Source organism: Anomalospiza imberbis, chromosome 12 (genome assembly GCF_031753505.1).
Source record: "Anomalospiza imberbis isolate Cuckoo-Finch-1a 21T00152 chromosome 12, ASM3175350v1, whole genome shotgun sequence".
NCBI classification, from domain to species: domain Eukaryota; kingdom Metazoa; phylum Chordata; class Aves; order Passeriformes; family Viduidae; genus Anomalospiza; species Anomalospiza imberbis.
In genome coordinates, this window is record NC_089692.1 from 4,121,939 (window position 1) to 4,136,968 (window position 15,030).

The window sequence follows — 15,030 nt, forward strand, 5'->3', positions numbered from 1 at the left end:
ACACAAATATAATAAATAGTTAATATTGTGAATGATGATATTTTAGGGAATCACACTGAGAGAAGGAAAAAATCTTATTTGGTCTCAAGTGTTCATATAAATTTGCTGTGCAAAAGGAAATATGATGAATAAATATGTTACATAGACTTCTAGGGGTAATTTCATATACATAGAGACCCTGGGACTGGGGCTCTGTGCAGGTGCAGAGCAACATTAAAATTTATGCAATAGTAGAATTTAATCCTTTATGGAAAATGAACTTTCCTCCTGAATCAGCCAGAATGTCTGAGCCTCTAGCAGCAGTAGCTGGTACATCATGTGCAGAGGTCTCTGAGCTGCCTCCTTCCCAGACACCTGCACATATTCCCCGCTAGCCTTGGTCAACATCAACATTTTTTCATCAAGAATTTTGAGCAAGGAGATATTAAGAATTTTTTTTTTTTTAATTGGAGCTTTTGTTGTGGGAATAAAGAACTGGAGTTCAAAAGCATGGAGAGAGGGCCATTTAATAACACACTCATTTGGAAACCTGAGGGATCAGGAATACCTTAAATGCCACTTCCTTCTGCAGATTTACACTAGGGAGAAATGCTAATCTTCATTGATGGTTTCTTTTGAAATAATAAGGAACATTTCCTTCTTTGAGACAGATGGCTGAAATAGAGATGTTTCCTCTTCTACCCTCATTTACCTCAGCAGCAAAACTGCTCACTGAAGAGATAGGGTACTTCAGATCACAGCTTCTTCTATCCAGGGAACTGAAATTCAAATTTAAATGCTTCTCAGTCTTTCTGGAGAGTGCTTCATCAGCACCATGTGCTTCACCCTGCATCTCTGTAAGCACAGGAAGGAGTGTTCTCCTTCAGTGTTTATGGGAAGCTGTTTATTTTGCATGATATACTAATTTGGAAGCAGATGCATACCTTTACATTCTAATCCTACAGTTAGGAAGGAGGAAAAATGTAGGTTCAGATTCCCTAAAACATGGGAAGTCGTTCCAAAGAGAGCTCCTGCACTCTGCTGTGTTCTGCAAACTGGATGTAAGGAGTTACCACTGATTATCACTCCTGCATTTTTCTAATCCCACATCTTAAAGTTCTCATGAAATTTTAAAGTTCTCATGAAATTAAAAATGAGCATTTTGTGCTGGAACAGTTTTGTTCTTTAGTAATAATGGAGAAAATAGCATCTGGTCTTTGCAAGTAGCAATCCCATGTGGACTCTGGAAATACATTTGATTGTCTTTAGGGCAAGAACTAATTCAGAGAAAGGCTCTTTATTTGCCACCTGTGAGCCTTGACCTTGACCTGGAAAGTCTATCCTCACTGTTGCATGAGGGGCAATTAAACGTCTGTGAAGCAAAACCTCCCTATCATAGCAAAGCATGTCAAGTGTATCAGAGCTCGAACCTCCAACCTCATTTTATTCCCTTTAAATGTGCCAAACTGCCTCACGTTAATTTGAATAAATAGAACAACAGCATTTAATAGGTTTGGAAAACTTGAAAGTTTCTTTAAGGGAAGCTAGCATTTATTTATGTTGAGGGAAAAGCAGATTTCCAAAATAAATAAGACACAGATTTCCAGCATGAGGAGTGGGGGTCAGATGCAGTACTGGGACCAGGGTTATTTAATATCTTTATTAATGACTTAAATGAAGGGATGGAGTTGCACCCTCAGCAGGTTTGCAGGTGACACAGAGCTGAGGGGGCAGTGGGACGTGGACAAGCTCCAGAGGTGGGAATTCCCTGGGAATCTGCTGAGGTCTGACAAGGCCGAGTGCTGGGGCTGCACCTGGGCCAGGGCAGCCCCCGGGATCCATCCAGGCTGGGGCTGAGCAGCCGGAGCAGCCCTGGCAGAGCCCTGGGGGAGCTGCGGGGCAGAGCTGGCCCTGCCCGGCCCCGAGAGCTGCCGGCACAACCCTGCCCTGGGCTGGGCCCGGCGTGGGCAGCAGGGCAGGGGATTGTGCCCCTCTGCCCCTCAGCTGAGAGCCCACCTGCAGAGCTGCCCCAGCCTGGCCAGCACAGGAGGGACCTGGAGCTGCTGCAGAGAGCCCAGGGGAGGCACCAGCAGGAGCAGAGGATGGAGCAGCTCTGCTGGCAGGAAAGGCTGGCACAGCTGCCATTGCTCACCTGCACTGCAGAAGCTTTGGGCTGAGCTCAGGGTGGCCTTGCAGGGCCTGAAGGAGCTGCAGGAAAGATGGAGAGAGACAATTGCCAAGGGCTGGAGGGACAGGACCCAGGGAATGGCTGCCAGTGCCAGAGGGCAGGGCTGGATGGGATATGGGGAATTAGGAATTGTTCCCTGGCAGGGTGGGCAGGCCCTGGCACAGGGTGCCCAGAGCAGCTGTGGCTGCCCCTGGATCCCTGGCAGTGCCCAAGGCCAGGTTGGACACTGGGGCTGGGAGCAGCCTGGGACAGTGGAAGGTGTCCCTGCCATGGCAGGGGTGGCACTGGATGAGGTCTCTTCCAACACACACCACCCCACGATTTTATGATTTTATGATTAAACTACATTGGTCTAAGAAGTTCTGTGTCTGTGATCTAATACAACTTAGGAAAAAGTTCAGAGCTCATTTTACACAGGGAGGAGGTTAGGCTGGAGCACACACATGACCTCTTCTATTAGGGCAGCTCAGCTGATGGGAAGTAATTTATTAAGCTCCATTACCTGGTGGTTTGGCACAGATCACTGCTGTCTTTCACAAACCCACAGAAGGTATGGAGTGTACCCATCCGGAGCACTGATTTCTTTCATAAAGCAAAGGTGCTTTTCAAATTCCTGTGGATCCATGGACCCTCAAATTCATGTTGTATATGAAGGAGCACAATGTGAGATCTCATATTTGGGGTTTTGCTAGCAATGTCTGACTGCCACAAAGATTTGCACGTCTCCAAGAAATGCAGGTGATCATTGTTTTGCTGAGGTCTGTGATTAAATATGCTTTGTTTTCTGTTATACCAAAATGAATTGCATTCAGAACCCCCTTTTTATCTGACATCCTTAAAGATGTGAACATTTACAAGAGGAAAGAGAATCCTTGGTGCTGAAACGTAACTCAGCTTACATTTTTTCCTGGTCAAATCAATTTTTCTGGAATGCTGGGTCCCAGGGTTTGCAGTTTTGCCTTGATCCCATTCACAGTTTCCCACGAGTGTTATTCTGAAAGGCTGCTGGTGAGGAGGGAGCAGAGCACGAGCAACCTTTGCTGCCTGAGCAAAACTCAGCATGACACAAAGCAGCCAGCTCAGCCTCCTTTAGGGTGTTTAAGACACAGAACTCATTTTTCTGGATGAAAAGCAGACAGTGACACTGCCAGCAGCAGCTGTGTCAGCTCAGGTTCTCCCTGCAGGAGGGACCTATAGGGCTGGAGAGGCAAAGGCACAAATGGCAGAGCCCACTTTTAACCACACCAAATGAGATTTGGGGCACGTGGAAGTTCGCAGCGACTGTCCAAATCACAGCAAATGACACTGATCAATAGTGAAAAGTATCGAACCATTAGGATCTGTTTAAAGTGGGGAGCTCAGCGTGCATCCAGAGCATCAATACCTCCATGTGGATGAATAATGAATGGCTTGGTCTGGTATCTTAATCACAAAAACATTCCAGAGGAAAAAATTAAGACACAGTTTAGGTAAGTAGAAAAGAGGAGTGTTCTGAGCAGAAAAACCTTTACCCTCCTCCCAAAAAGACCCTTAATTGAATCATATCTAACACAGTTAAATCAAGATCTTTAATATCCAATTCATCCCCATAAAAATAGGTCTTTTATTATATTTACTTTTATAGAAAAAATTATATTTAGCAGTTTTTAAGAACTCAAATATCAGAATGACTTAGAACTACTTTTAAAGAATAAAAAAGGAAGTAATTTTGAAGAGACACAATACATTTTTTCAAAATACAAAATACATTATTTCAAAGTAGACTATATTAACATTTCATACTGCTCAGCACTAAGATGATCATTACAGGGTAGGACCTACCGTATCCATTGATAAATTAGAAATTAATGAAAGACAAAATATTAGAAAACCAGTCTTTATTATATTTATTTATTTATTGTATTTGGAACATGACTGCCTTGCAGTCATTAAAATAAAATGAAATGAAATTCATCACATTTTCCAACTCACTTTAGATATATTTGGATGCTCCTCAAGCCATTAAAATAATAGCGATGGCTATAAATAAATTTAGCATTTTTGCAGCACTTATTATTATTGGAATGTCTCTATGAACAATGATGCTTTTGTTAACTTGGGACCAATTAATAAAGCAGTGCCTGCCACGATCTGTAGATCATCAAAACACTGATTAGTAAGGCTGTAGCAACTTTGGTTTTCTCTCTAAAGAAGCGATCATTTTCACTGCCTGCTGGAGAAACAAGAATTTACCTACCATTTAAAGGAAAGGAAAAAGGTGTGACTTGCTAACTAATGCTAGGGGGAAGTTATTTTTTTCTTTATTTTCAAGAGTATTACTTTTTGTCCACCTACTTATAAAAGCAGCAGGTACTTCATGGTCCATGGTTCATACTTTTTAGTCCATCACTACATATTCTATAATAGCTTCTAGTTGAAGTCCAGTGTGATCTGTACATTGTGACCCGGTTGGAAATGCTGCATCTCTACTCAACTTTGCTAAAAAAGGTGCCGAAATCTTTATCCAAGCACAAGGAGAGGGAAAGGTCCTGCTCAGTATTATCAATGACAGACTTTGCTGTTCTGGGTTTGCACCGTTCAATGGAACAGAAATAGGGAACGTGCAATTCAGCAGCGGCAGGTGAAGAGCTGCAGTTAGGGTCCCAGGACTGCTATTTCCTGCGTTTTCCCAGGACTGCTATTTCCCCACTCACGCTCCTCTGTCGCTTTGAACTCTTACATGACTCCAATCTCTTCAGTGCCTCGGATGTTTTTCCCTTAAAGCAGCTTCCTGATCGCCTTCCCATCATCCCAGTGAGAACCTTGGATGTGCCTTGAACAGCTCCGCACAGGCTGGGTCTCACTTGGTGGAGTGCCAGAAGAGAGATGCAAATAGCTGGAGATGGCCCGTGATGAAGATTACAAGCAGCACTTAAATGGCTTTGTTCCCGTGACCCGGTTCATTTCCTGAGCGCACTGGGGTTACAAATCCCGTTCTGCCTGCTGCACGGCGTGTTTGCCGTTGGGGCAGGCTCATCTGTCAGAGGCAGACACAACCAGAGGCACAGCTGAGCCGTGCCAAGGCTGGCTGCCACCGAGCCGTGCCCTGCCCGGCTCCCTGCGCGGAGCTCACCTGCCGGAGCGCTCGCTCCCAGCCCGCCACGGTCCCAGCCCGAGCCGCAGCTGCGTTCAGGATTCATGCACAGCTATTCCGAGTCCTGCATGGGAAATCCTGCTAATTGGGTAAACCCACTCTAGTGTACAGGCACCAACTGGCAGACACAACTTTCACAATGAGAGAGATCCATAATTTTCAAATGTAACTAACAATTTGTGACAATAAAGCGGCAACGGGAGCCAAGATGCTGGCACTTCTCCTTGTCACCTCTTTCAAGCACAGTAACTAGAATTTGCATTTGTTTCCTTTCCAAAGGCAGTTACTTATTTATAAAGTAGGCATTTAATGCTTGCAGTTTCTTTGGCACGATTTTATTTTAGGCAAAGTCTCTAAAGAGTTTAGTGTTGTCTCTCTTAAGGAGAGTACTCAAAGAGTACTTAATTAATGCTGCATCAAACCAGAGAAATGCCATCATCCACTCACACAACAGAGACCAGAGCTGTTTCAAAATGGGTAAATAACAACTGTGAGACAGGAAAGTGAAGATGATAGGAGTGTACAAAATTATGGGTGACACAGACACAGAAAATCAAAAATTCTTGTTTAAACTTCCTAATGGTGACAAGGGCAATGCATTTCAAACCTACATAAGCCAAGAGTTTATCACTGTCCATTGTCATTCATGATGCAGTGTCTTGGTCAAACAGCTGCATCTCTGTCTCCCTTGTCCGGTGCATATTCCTGGCTTGTAGGGCTCCTTCGAGGGGAATTTTCAATTTTTTTTTTTTTCATTTTTAGACCAGACCGTGGGCTACGACATGCAGGATATCAATCATTCTTTCCCTGGAGGTTGAACCCCGCCAAAAATTCTATGCATGAAGGAAGTTCAGCACCAGAATAACATTTTTAGAAGAAAAGTATTCTTTACTTGGCATTTGACTGTGGGCAGAAATCTTTAAAGAGAAAAAAGAAAACAAAAAAGGACAAAGACTTGGAGGGGGGAGTTTTTGAAATGCTGGTTTAAGCAGGGAGGGAGTGGCTGGATTGAGCGAGGGCAGCTTTTTCAGGTAGCCTATGTTCATGATCCTGGTTGCCGGTGGCAGAGGCGGCCAGGTGAGCCCGAGGCAGGTGGAGACACCGCCCTGAGCCGGGGCTGTCAGTGAAGCCCGAGTGGCCTGGCCGGCTCCAGCCACTCGGTGTGGCTGCGAGCCCTGGAACCGCTCCTGTGCTGCTCTCAGCGCTCCACCGGGCAGCAAAGCCTCGCCCTCTCCTGTTCAAAACCTCCTGCTTCACCTCTTGCTTTTCTGCTGTTGTTTGTGGATTTTTTTTTCCCGTGATTTTTCTTTTTAGGTGTGATTCCTTGATTATTTCTTGTCAGAACAAGTTTGGAAGGCTGTCTGGAAAAGGAGGTTGGAGACATTAAATCTAACAGTTCTGACACGGCTTTTTAACAGCTCCTAAGTGCCACTTGATGGATGGCTGTCTGGAACAGTATCCTCATTCCTGCTGATATTGCCCACAAAATCCAAGCCATACAAAGTGTCTCAGAATCCCAGCAATCACCTATTAGCAATAAATTATTCCGTGGCTCTCCGGATCTCTTTCAGTCATTTCCAGTACACCAACTCCATATGGCATTTGGAAAGGAATAGGCATCATATGGATAATGTGCACATTTGGAGTTTTGTTGGAAATGAAAGGAAGGGAAAGAGACCCTGAAGCTGAGATTCTGTTAGGGGTAGAATGCAATTTCGCCTTTCTGTGGATTATTGGGAACTAGGTGATCTCTTTAAGGTCCTTTCAGGTTTAGGGTTTTGTCCATGCCCTCCATGTCCCATCCATTCCCATCGTCTCCACTCTGATTTAAGTTAAAAATGTGCTTTTGAAATGTCTGTGAAGCATCTGTTGGTGCCCACTGCCAAAGGAAGCTGAACTACATGTCCAACCAGATTAGACAACTCCTATGGTTTTTTTGGCCACTTTAATGAAACAAAAGAAATGTAGAACTCATTTGGAAATTTCTTGTAAACCAAGAAAAAGTTTGATTTTCAAAACCCAACTTGAATTTTATGAAGATAATTCATATCAAATATAGGGAGAGGTTGCCTTGTTTCATTCAGCTTCTGGAGAAAAATAATTATGCTCTTTACAATTTGAAGTGCATTTGTATTCCTTCCAAATAGTCCTATTACAACAAATGAAGTACTTACTATACATCTTTTTCCTGCTGCTTTTCAACTTAAATTTAATTTTCACATAGATTTATTTAAAACAATTCTCAACATGACTCAGCCAAATGATGAATTTATTGAGGGTTCAGTAAATGTGCAATCCAGCTGAAGCTAAAGATGGTTGCTTTGTAATTCTGTGCCTAAATGAAATTACCCATTGTAGCCAGCTATGGTGCATCCACTTAAAGTCTATTTCTTGAGGCACATATTCAATCTTTAACAGAAAGAAAGCATTGTGAAAATTTGTTGTTAACAGAAAAATGCATATATACATATACAGCATTAATATTAAGCAAATGTTTTAATTTATTTTTTCTGCTCTCTGAGCCAGCTTGAGCAGTTATTGGTGTACACACTTTGTGTGTGCAGAGAATGCACTGCACATATAAATGATGGCTCATTTTTTATGGCTCATAAAACATGACTGTCTCTGTCCAAATGCAAATAGTTTAAACTTAAGAAGGAAAGTTTAATCAAATGAATTGTAGAGCATAAAAATATTTGTAATGAGATCTCATTGCAGAAGAGGTTTGTGATTTGTATGGATGATAGAACAGACTATGTGAGGACTGTGCCTCAGGCAAGGTGCGATTCTGTTTTTTTTCCACTTTTGGCACAAAATCCGCAGTTACATCAGAGGTAAGTCTAAAATCAGCCTATCTCTCATAAGGAATGCTTGGGTTCAGCATGAGATGCTCTTAAATTCACCAGTTTTAAGAGTGGGACCCAAAATTTTCTGAGAAGATGCATCACTGAGGTTTCATGTGGCTGCCCAGCATGGAGGTGCATTCAAATCTCTTCTTATTTGGGGGTTTTGATCAAGTTACCCCCAAGTAGCTTTGATGAAGTTACAAAGTTAGGTCGGGATAAAGGTCATCTCTCCAAAGATATGAACACTGAGGATCCCTGTCCATATCACCACAGCTGTGTAGCATCTACAGACTCAGTGTGTAATCCAAAATCCACTTCACTTTGTGGATGAACTTCCATCCTCACCATTCTGGATGAGACCTGTATTTCCTACTTTAGATGTACTTTATGCTGTTTATTCAGTAATGTCCTGATTCATATAGAGGGATTTCCACAACTGCCTTTGCAAGAACTCATTGAAATGTGGGAAGACACAATTCCACATCCTCAGCCATTCCCAGGCTCTCAAAGTCCAGCTGCATTCCACAGTTTCCATTGCAGCCCATCCAGCATTCAAATGAGACTCCAGCCACACAAATTATTGAGAGTAGAACTATTTTATTCTTTCTTTAAACAAGGCCAAGAAAATCACAAACTGTTTCATCTTCCTTCCCCAGCATTTGCTGATGTTCAAAGGTTGACAGCTGCACGCTAAGGCGATGGGCTGGCTGTGGAATTCTGACAAGGTAAGGAGAGAACATCCCGGGAGGGAGCTGGCTCTGGGTTAGTCTTTAACACCAGCACCACGAGGAAAAGGCAGCAGAGCTTATCCAGCTGCCTCCAAGGGCTTCCCTGTGTTTTGGGCAGATGCTGAACCCTGTCTGTTTATCACAGCCTGCCTGACTCAGTATAAGATCACATCCTGCTGTACCTTGGAAGAAATTCTTCGTGTCTGCAGTGTTACTTCTTGATACAGGATTAATGGAGTGCAGCAAATACTCAGATATTGATTATGAGGACTCATTTTTCATTGTAGATATCTCCTGCCTACTAAGCTCTACAGCCAAGTCTGGAATTTAAAACAGTACTATGTTCGAAACACCAGAATCCAGAACTCTCTTGCTTCCTGTTGCTTTACTTACTTTAAATTACAGAGGACATACCAAGGAAAAACTAAAAGGTTTTGATTTGTTATTAAGCCATGGATTTTAACCAGATCCTGGTTTAAAATCCTTTAACTTGACTGTCAGAACTTTCCAACCAATATATTGTATTGCCATAATGGCCCATCAAAAAAAAAAGTAGCTTTGTGTCCCACAACCAGCATTTCCTGACGATCCTACAAAAACATATGGAGCTCCTCATAGTTTGCCTACTGATGTTCTCAGGTTTGGGCAGATTCCCCACATGGCAGCACAAGGAGTTGCTTTTTTTGGGGAATGTTATACTCATGAAGTACAGTTCCAAAATAGTACTGGAGTTTGGACTGATATGAAAACCTCCAGCATTCCTGGATTCTTCACAAGGCTCATTAAATCTTTGAAGTTGATAGAACAGTGTGCTTTGTCTTCTGTATTCAGGGACATGGAAGGTAAAGAAGGCATTTGGGTTTTGTTATTTTGAAATCAGCCAGTGAAAAGGGCCTGCCATAAACAAAGCTTATGAATAAATTAATGCATCTGACAAAGAAGTTAATGATCATATGGACCGAGCCCAAATTCATGATCAATGAATCATGTAGGCTGCTCTGTTTAGGCTTTGGCAAATCAATACTCCATTTTGTTAAACAAGTAAATTAGATTTCTTGTGGGGGTGCTCTGGGATAATTTTTAAATATAAAGTGTTAGATGAAGAAATCTGCAGGGGTACTTGACAGTATTGCTTGGAGCTTTCCAAATTTATTTGATTTTGGGATTTATTGTCTTGTTATGCTTCTTACCAGGTACCAACACACAGCAGATAAGCAGTTACAAGAAAGAAGCAGTAAAATTTAGAAGGCTCTTTTGTAGGTACAGAGCTGTGAAAAAGCCCATGACATTGCAGATTTATTAGTATGGTCTAATTATAGAGTCACAGAATTATTGAGGTTGGAGAAGACCTTTAAGATCATCCAGTCCAACCATGAAGCATGTCACTGCCTCAGACTGCTAAAAGGAGTGGGATTGGTCAACAGGAGGAGCCTCTCCATTTCATTCTCTCCCTGGCTTTGTAACTCCCAGCACATGAATGTTTTTTCTTTTTCCTTTATCATCTTTTGTTGGAGTTTTATTTGAGCCTGGTGGTTAAATTGCCCCTCAGGGTCCTGCCACACCTGTAGTAGGCAAAGAAACCCCAGCATCTAGCCTGTTGTTTTTATGTGATAGAAAGTATAAAAATCAAGATTCCTAAAGGGATTTAGGTACATAGTGATGCAGCTAGATCCTGCTCAAGGGCTAAGAAATAAATCTGGAATTTTCTATTAAGCAGAAAGATTATGCCAATTCCACAGGAAGAAATTTAAGTAACTAATGTGGGTTCCTGAGGGCAGATAAACTGGCAACAGGTTTTCAAGAAAACTTGATTATTTTTTGAAAATTAGTCCTGCAATATCCCATTCAAAGGAATAAATATCAGGTTCTGATTCTTGCCCCCACAGCATTTTCAGAGTGAGTAGAGCAGGTGAGGTGATTAATTCCTGAGGAATGTAATCCTGCTCCCCAGTTTACATTCTGCTCCAGTAATCCTGTAGATCCCACCAGACATCCACATGGGCTTGGAATGCCATCACAGTTCCCTAATTCTGGGCCCAAAAGTCTTGGGTCACAGCTGGTCACAGCTATGAAGGGCATTAGTATTGCTGATTTTGCAGCTGTCCTCTAGTTCCAGCAAACTCCTGAAATTCCTGTCTCTGGGGCTCAATGAATGATGAAAAAATAACTCGAGAACAGAAAGTTCTTCCTTTTCGTTAGGGCAATGACAGAGTCCTGCACTTGATATTGCCTGGGCAAGAGTCCTGGAACGCTGCTCCTGGAGAGATGTAAGCACAGACACAATGCCAAATCTGATTACATAGATCAAAGTGGTCTGCTGCTACAAAGCTCTGAGAACTCACAACTCACATTGGCAGAATTAGATTTGTGGCTAAGTGGAATTTTTCATCATCACAGCAATTTGTTTTGGTATTTAAGGATGAATGTAGGGGCCTAACTTTAAGTAGCCAACATTGAACACCTTGGTTTTCTAAGAAAAGCTACAGCTGCCCAGTTTCCCAGTTATTTATTACCTTTAGCAGCACATCTTATTAGAGACAGTGTTCAGAACCACTGTCCAGTAGAAGAACAACCAGTACTGAGATGGGAATAAGAAATGACCCCTTCCCCTTGCCCTGTTGGCCTCTGGTCTTTCATCGAGTTTATCTATGCAAATACTGCCCTGCTAGAAAATTACTCTGGGATTTTAATAAGGAAGCTGAACAAGAAGCTGCTGCTGAACCCTGAATTAGGCATTCTGGATGGTCACTGCATTGAGTCAGCAAAGAAAAGAAACTAACTGTTTGGCAAAGGATAAATTATTATGTCCTAAAATGGTTTATGTTCCCATGGCTATTTGTGGTGAGTGATTGAAAGTCAGGTAGAGGACACAAGCTATTGAACAGATCACTGGGGACTCTCCCAGCTTTGAGCTGCTAAAAATCTTTACAAGTTCTCTGCAGAACAGGACAAAATGGATACTATTCTCAGGCTGAGACCACCCAGAGACAAAGACTCTTTCCATTAAAACAGAAGCAAAGGCTTCCCAGCACCTCCTAAAATCAGGCATTTTTGCCTATTCTACCATTCTCCCTGCCTCCAGAATCACGTTACTGAAGGTGTTTTTGAACTCCAAGCAGAGATCAGTATTAATAGTGACAGAGTTAGTTACTGTCCTTTATCAACTTGGGATCAAATGTTCCAACAAAAATCAATGGAGTGTTTTCCCACAGTGTTTCTGAAAGCAAGATCAAATACCTGCAGCAGATAAAATGATTGTGTTTTCCCAAGCCATTAGCATGATTCAAGTGATATGCTCCTAAAATAACTTTATGCAGAATCAGTGTTTTTTAAAAGAGCATTTCAATTTCATTTGTCTATAAATATTTCCATTTTGGCATATCTTTCATGCAGCTGTATCAAAAGCCCTGTGTCAGGCTGGTCCAGGCCATTGCATCACCTCCTGAGTTAGAGGGTGCACTCTTACCCACTAGAGGATTGCTGAGTGGACTCAAGCCCAGTGTGCTGGGGCTGGACTGGATCATCTTGAAGGTCTCTTCCAACCCTGATGATTCTATGACAGACAGGGCTGGGGACCCTCTCACTGGAGCTCCTCTCCAGGTTGAGCAGCCCCAGCTCCCTCAGCCTTTCCTGGGCACCGAGATGCTCCATGCCCTTGCTCAGCTGCAGGACCTCCTGTCCCTGCTGTGCTGAGGATCCAGAGCTGGACACAGCACTCCAGTACTTCCATAAATAAAATACTAAAAGTCACACACAAAACATGGGAGAATTAACATTAAATCTTTAGAAAAACTGTGGATTTTAGGCAATAGAAAGTTTGAATTTGCCAACAGTTTGTATGGCAGAGCTGGAATGTCTCACATATTTTAGTTTGATGTGAGCTCACTTGTTTTACTTACAGGTGCTTGCAGAAAGTTGTATCCAGGACCCTGCTGTTACCTGAGTCAGTGAAAACCCTCTCCATTGCACAGCTCTCAAAAGAAGCTTGTACATATCCATGAGCAGGACTTGTACATATCCTTGTACATATCCACAAGTGGGACTTGTACATATCCTTGTACATATTCATGAGCAGGACCTCTAAAGTCTGCAGTTTTCCATAGGTAATTTCAGTAGGTATTGCATGGGGTAGCAGTAGACAAAGGGGACAAAGAGCTGTGAGAGAAACAATGATGTACAGAGTATTTTTCAGATCAGTTGTACTGATGCTGTGCCTCATTCAAGCAGTCTTTTTGACAGTGTGGAGAAAGAGCTCTGATGGCCATGGCAAGAGAGAAAGACATGGAAATCTCCAGTTCAGAGAAAGCTCAGTGTGTAATAGAAAGCAACTTGGCTGTATCTATCCCCAAGACAGAGATTTCACTCATCATTGTTGCAGAATGAAAAATTTAAGAAAGCCCCAAGAGAAGAATTTTCTTATTTTATTCAAACGAAGCTTCCATCTGAAGGCACATATGCCACCATATGGGATACATTTCAGGCATTCATTAGGAGAAGAATAATTAGTCTAGCATCATACCAGGAAGAAAGGAAGAGGCCCAGAGGATAATTACTTTAGAAACAGAAATAAAAGACCTTGGAACTAAATTTGCTAGGGACAAGTCAATGAAAAATGAAAAAAAAGGAACCTTATTTATGGGAATTTGAATTCCGTTATCAAGGCAAAGAGGAAAAGCGGCATGCGCATGACAGGATTATTTTTAGCTTGGGGAGAAGCTGGTACATTATTGTTTCAATGATTATGGAAAACATGTATTCTCATATTTCAGCCATTCACCACAAGCAAGAAGCCTCTTCTGTAGTACAAAAGAGATTAAACACTTTCACATTATCCCGGGAAGAACTGCTCTGTGTGTCCTCTCTTTGCAAATACACCATTAATAGTGCTACTGGTCATGGGCTTTAAATGCAACTGTGACCCTTTAAAGGTTGTCAAAAAGGATTATTCCTTTGTAGAGCTTCCTGTGAAACGCCTGCAAGAAAGAGAAATATCTGTATTATGTAAATAAAGCACAGATTGAATAACAGGAGAATAAAGAAGGCTCAAAAGTATGTCAGACGGGGATTTTTCTGTGAGCAATTAAACACACTGAGATAGTGCTCTCTATACATCAACTTAATCCTAACCATGCATTGAGCCAACTTATCTGTACTTCACCTTCTGGAGGGGAACAGGTAGACACATTATATTGAATAAAAGCCATGCATTGTATAGTGCACCACAGTCTGTCTCTCATGCCTCAGGCCCTAAGTAACTAACCCTAATTAACTGTTGAGTTTGGAGTTTCTGTGCTACTCAAAAGACCCATGGGAAGTGAACAGCGACAAGATTTGGCCCTTGAAAAGAAGCACCAGTGACTGGATTCCTCCTCTTCATGCCAGGAAACACCTGATATTCTGCAGCACTGAAATTGTACTGGGAAGTGAAGACTTGTCTAAGTAAAATCCTTTGATTGGGACAGCGGTCAAAGGGACAGGTCTTTGATGTCTGGAGCTCTTTGCAGCAAAGAATAAAATGAGATCTCGCATTGCTGTGTGTGAGACAGATGGTTTGGGATATGACAGTGGTTCATTCGTATTGGGAGCACTTGTTACAATGCATTATCTTTCAAAGATACAGAGAAAGCTATCTAACATTTTGTGACTCACCTACAGTATAAACAAGATAATTACCTGGTTCACCTGCTAGAGCTGGGAGATCGATTATGGAAGCTAATTAGAGACCTGTTTTAAGCAGATATGAACTCATGAGTTTTTGTTATGGGTTCTTCTCCTCTTAACACACCACAGAGAAAATCATAGAACAACACTGATTAGCCTTATTTCATTTTTATTGCTTCTTCCATTCAGAGTGAAACCACAGAAAGTCAAAAGTGTAGCTAATTTACTTTAGCAAGCTAGAAAATGTAAGTTAATTTCCTCGCTTTACTACTTAGAAAGCTCTGCCAGAGCATTAATGTCAAAGGAAAACAAAGAAAAAATACGTATCCATATGGAATATGAATATAGCTCATGGTAGCTTGACAAACACTGGCAGAGAACACTATCATGCTTGCAAGGAGGTAACAGATGTTGGTAGTGATCTTTTGAGCTCTTGGTTACTAGTATATATCAGCAGTGCAGCAGAGAGATGTACCAGGTTGGGATGTTTGGTTT

At 42.1% G+C, this 15,030-nt stretch overlaps 1 long non-coding RNA gene across 1 annotated transcript; it reads left to right on the forward strand.

Annotated features, from left to right (window-relative positions):
- The first annotated feature begins 2,437 nt into the window (after positions 1-2,437).
- On the forward strand, positions 2,438-12,050 carry LOC137481063 (uncharacterized). The gene is made up of 2 exons (XR_011003286.1): positions 2,438-2,905; positions 8,687-12,050. It is a non-coding gene; the product is annotated as an uncharacterized lncRNA (long non-coding RNA).
- Positions 12,051-15,030: the final 2,980 nt, after the last annotated feature.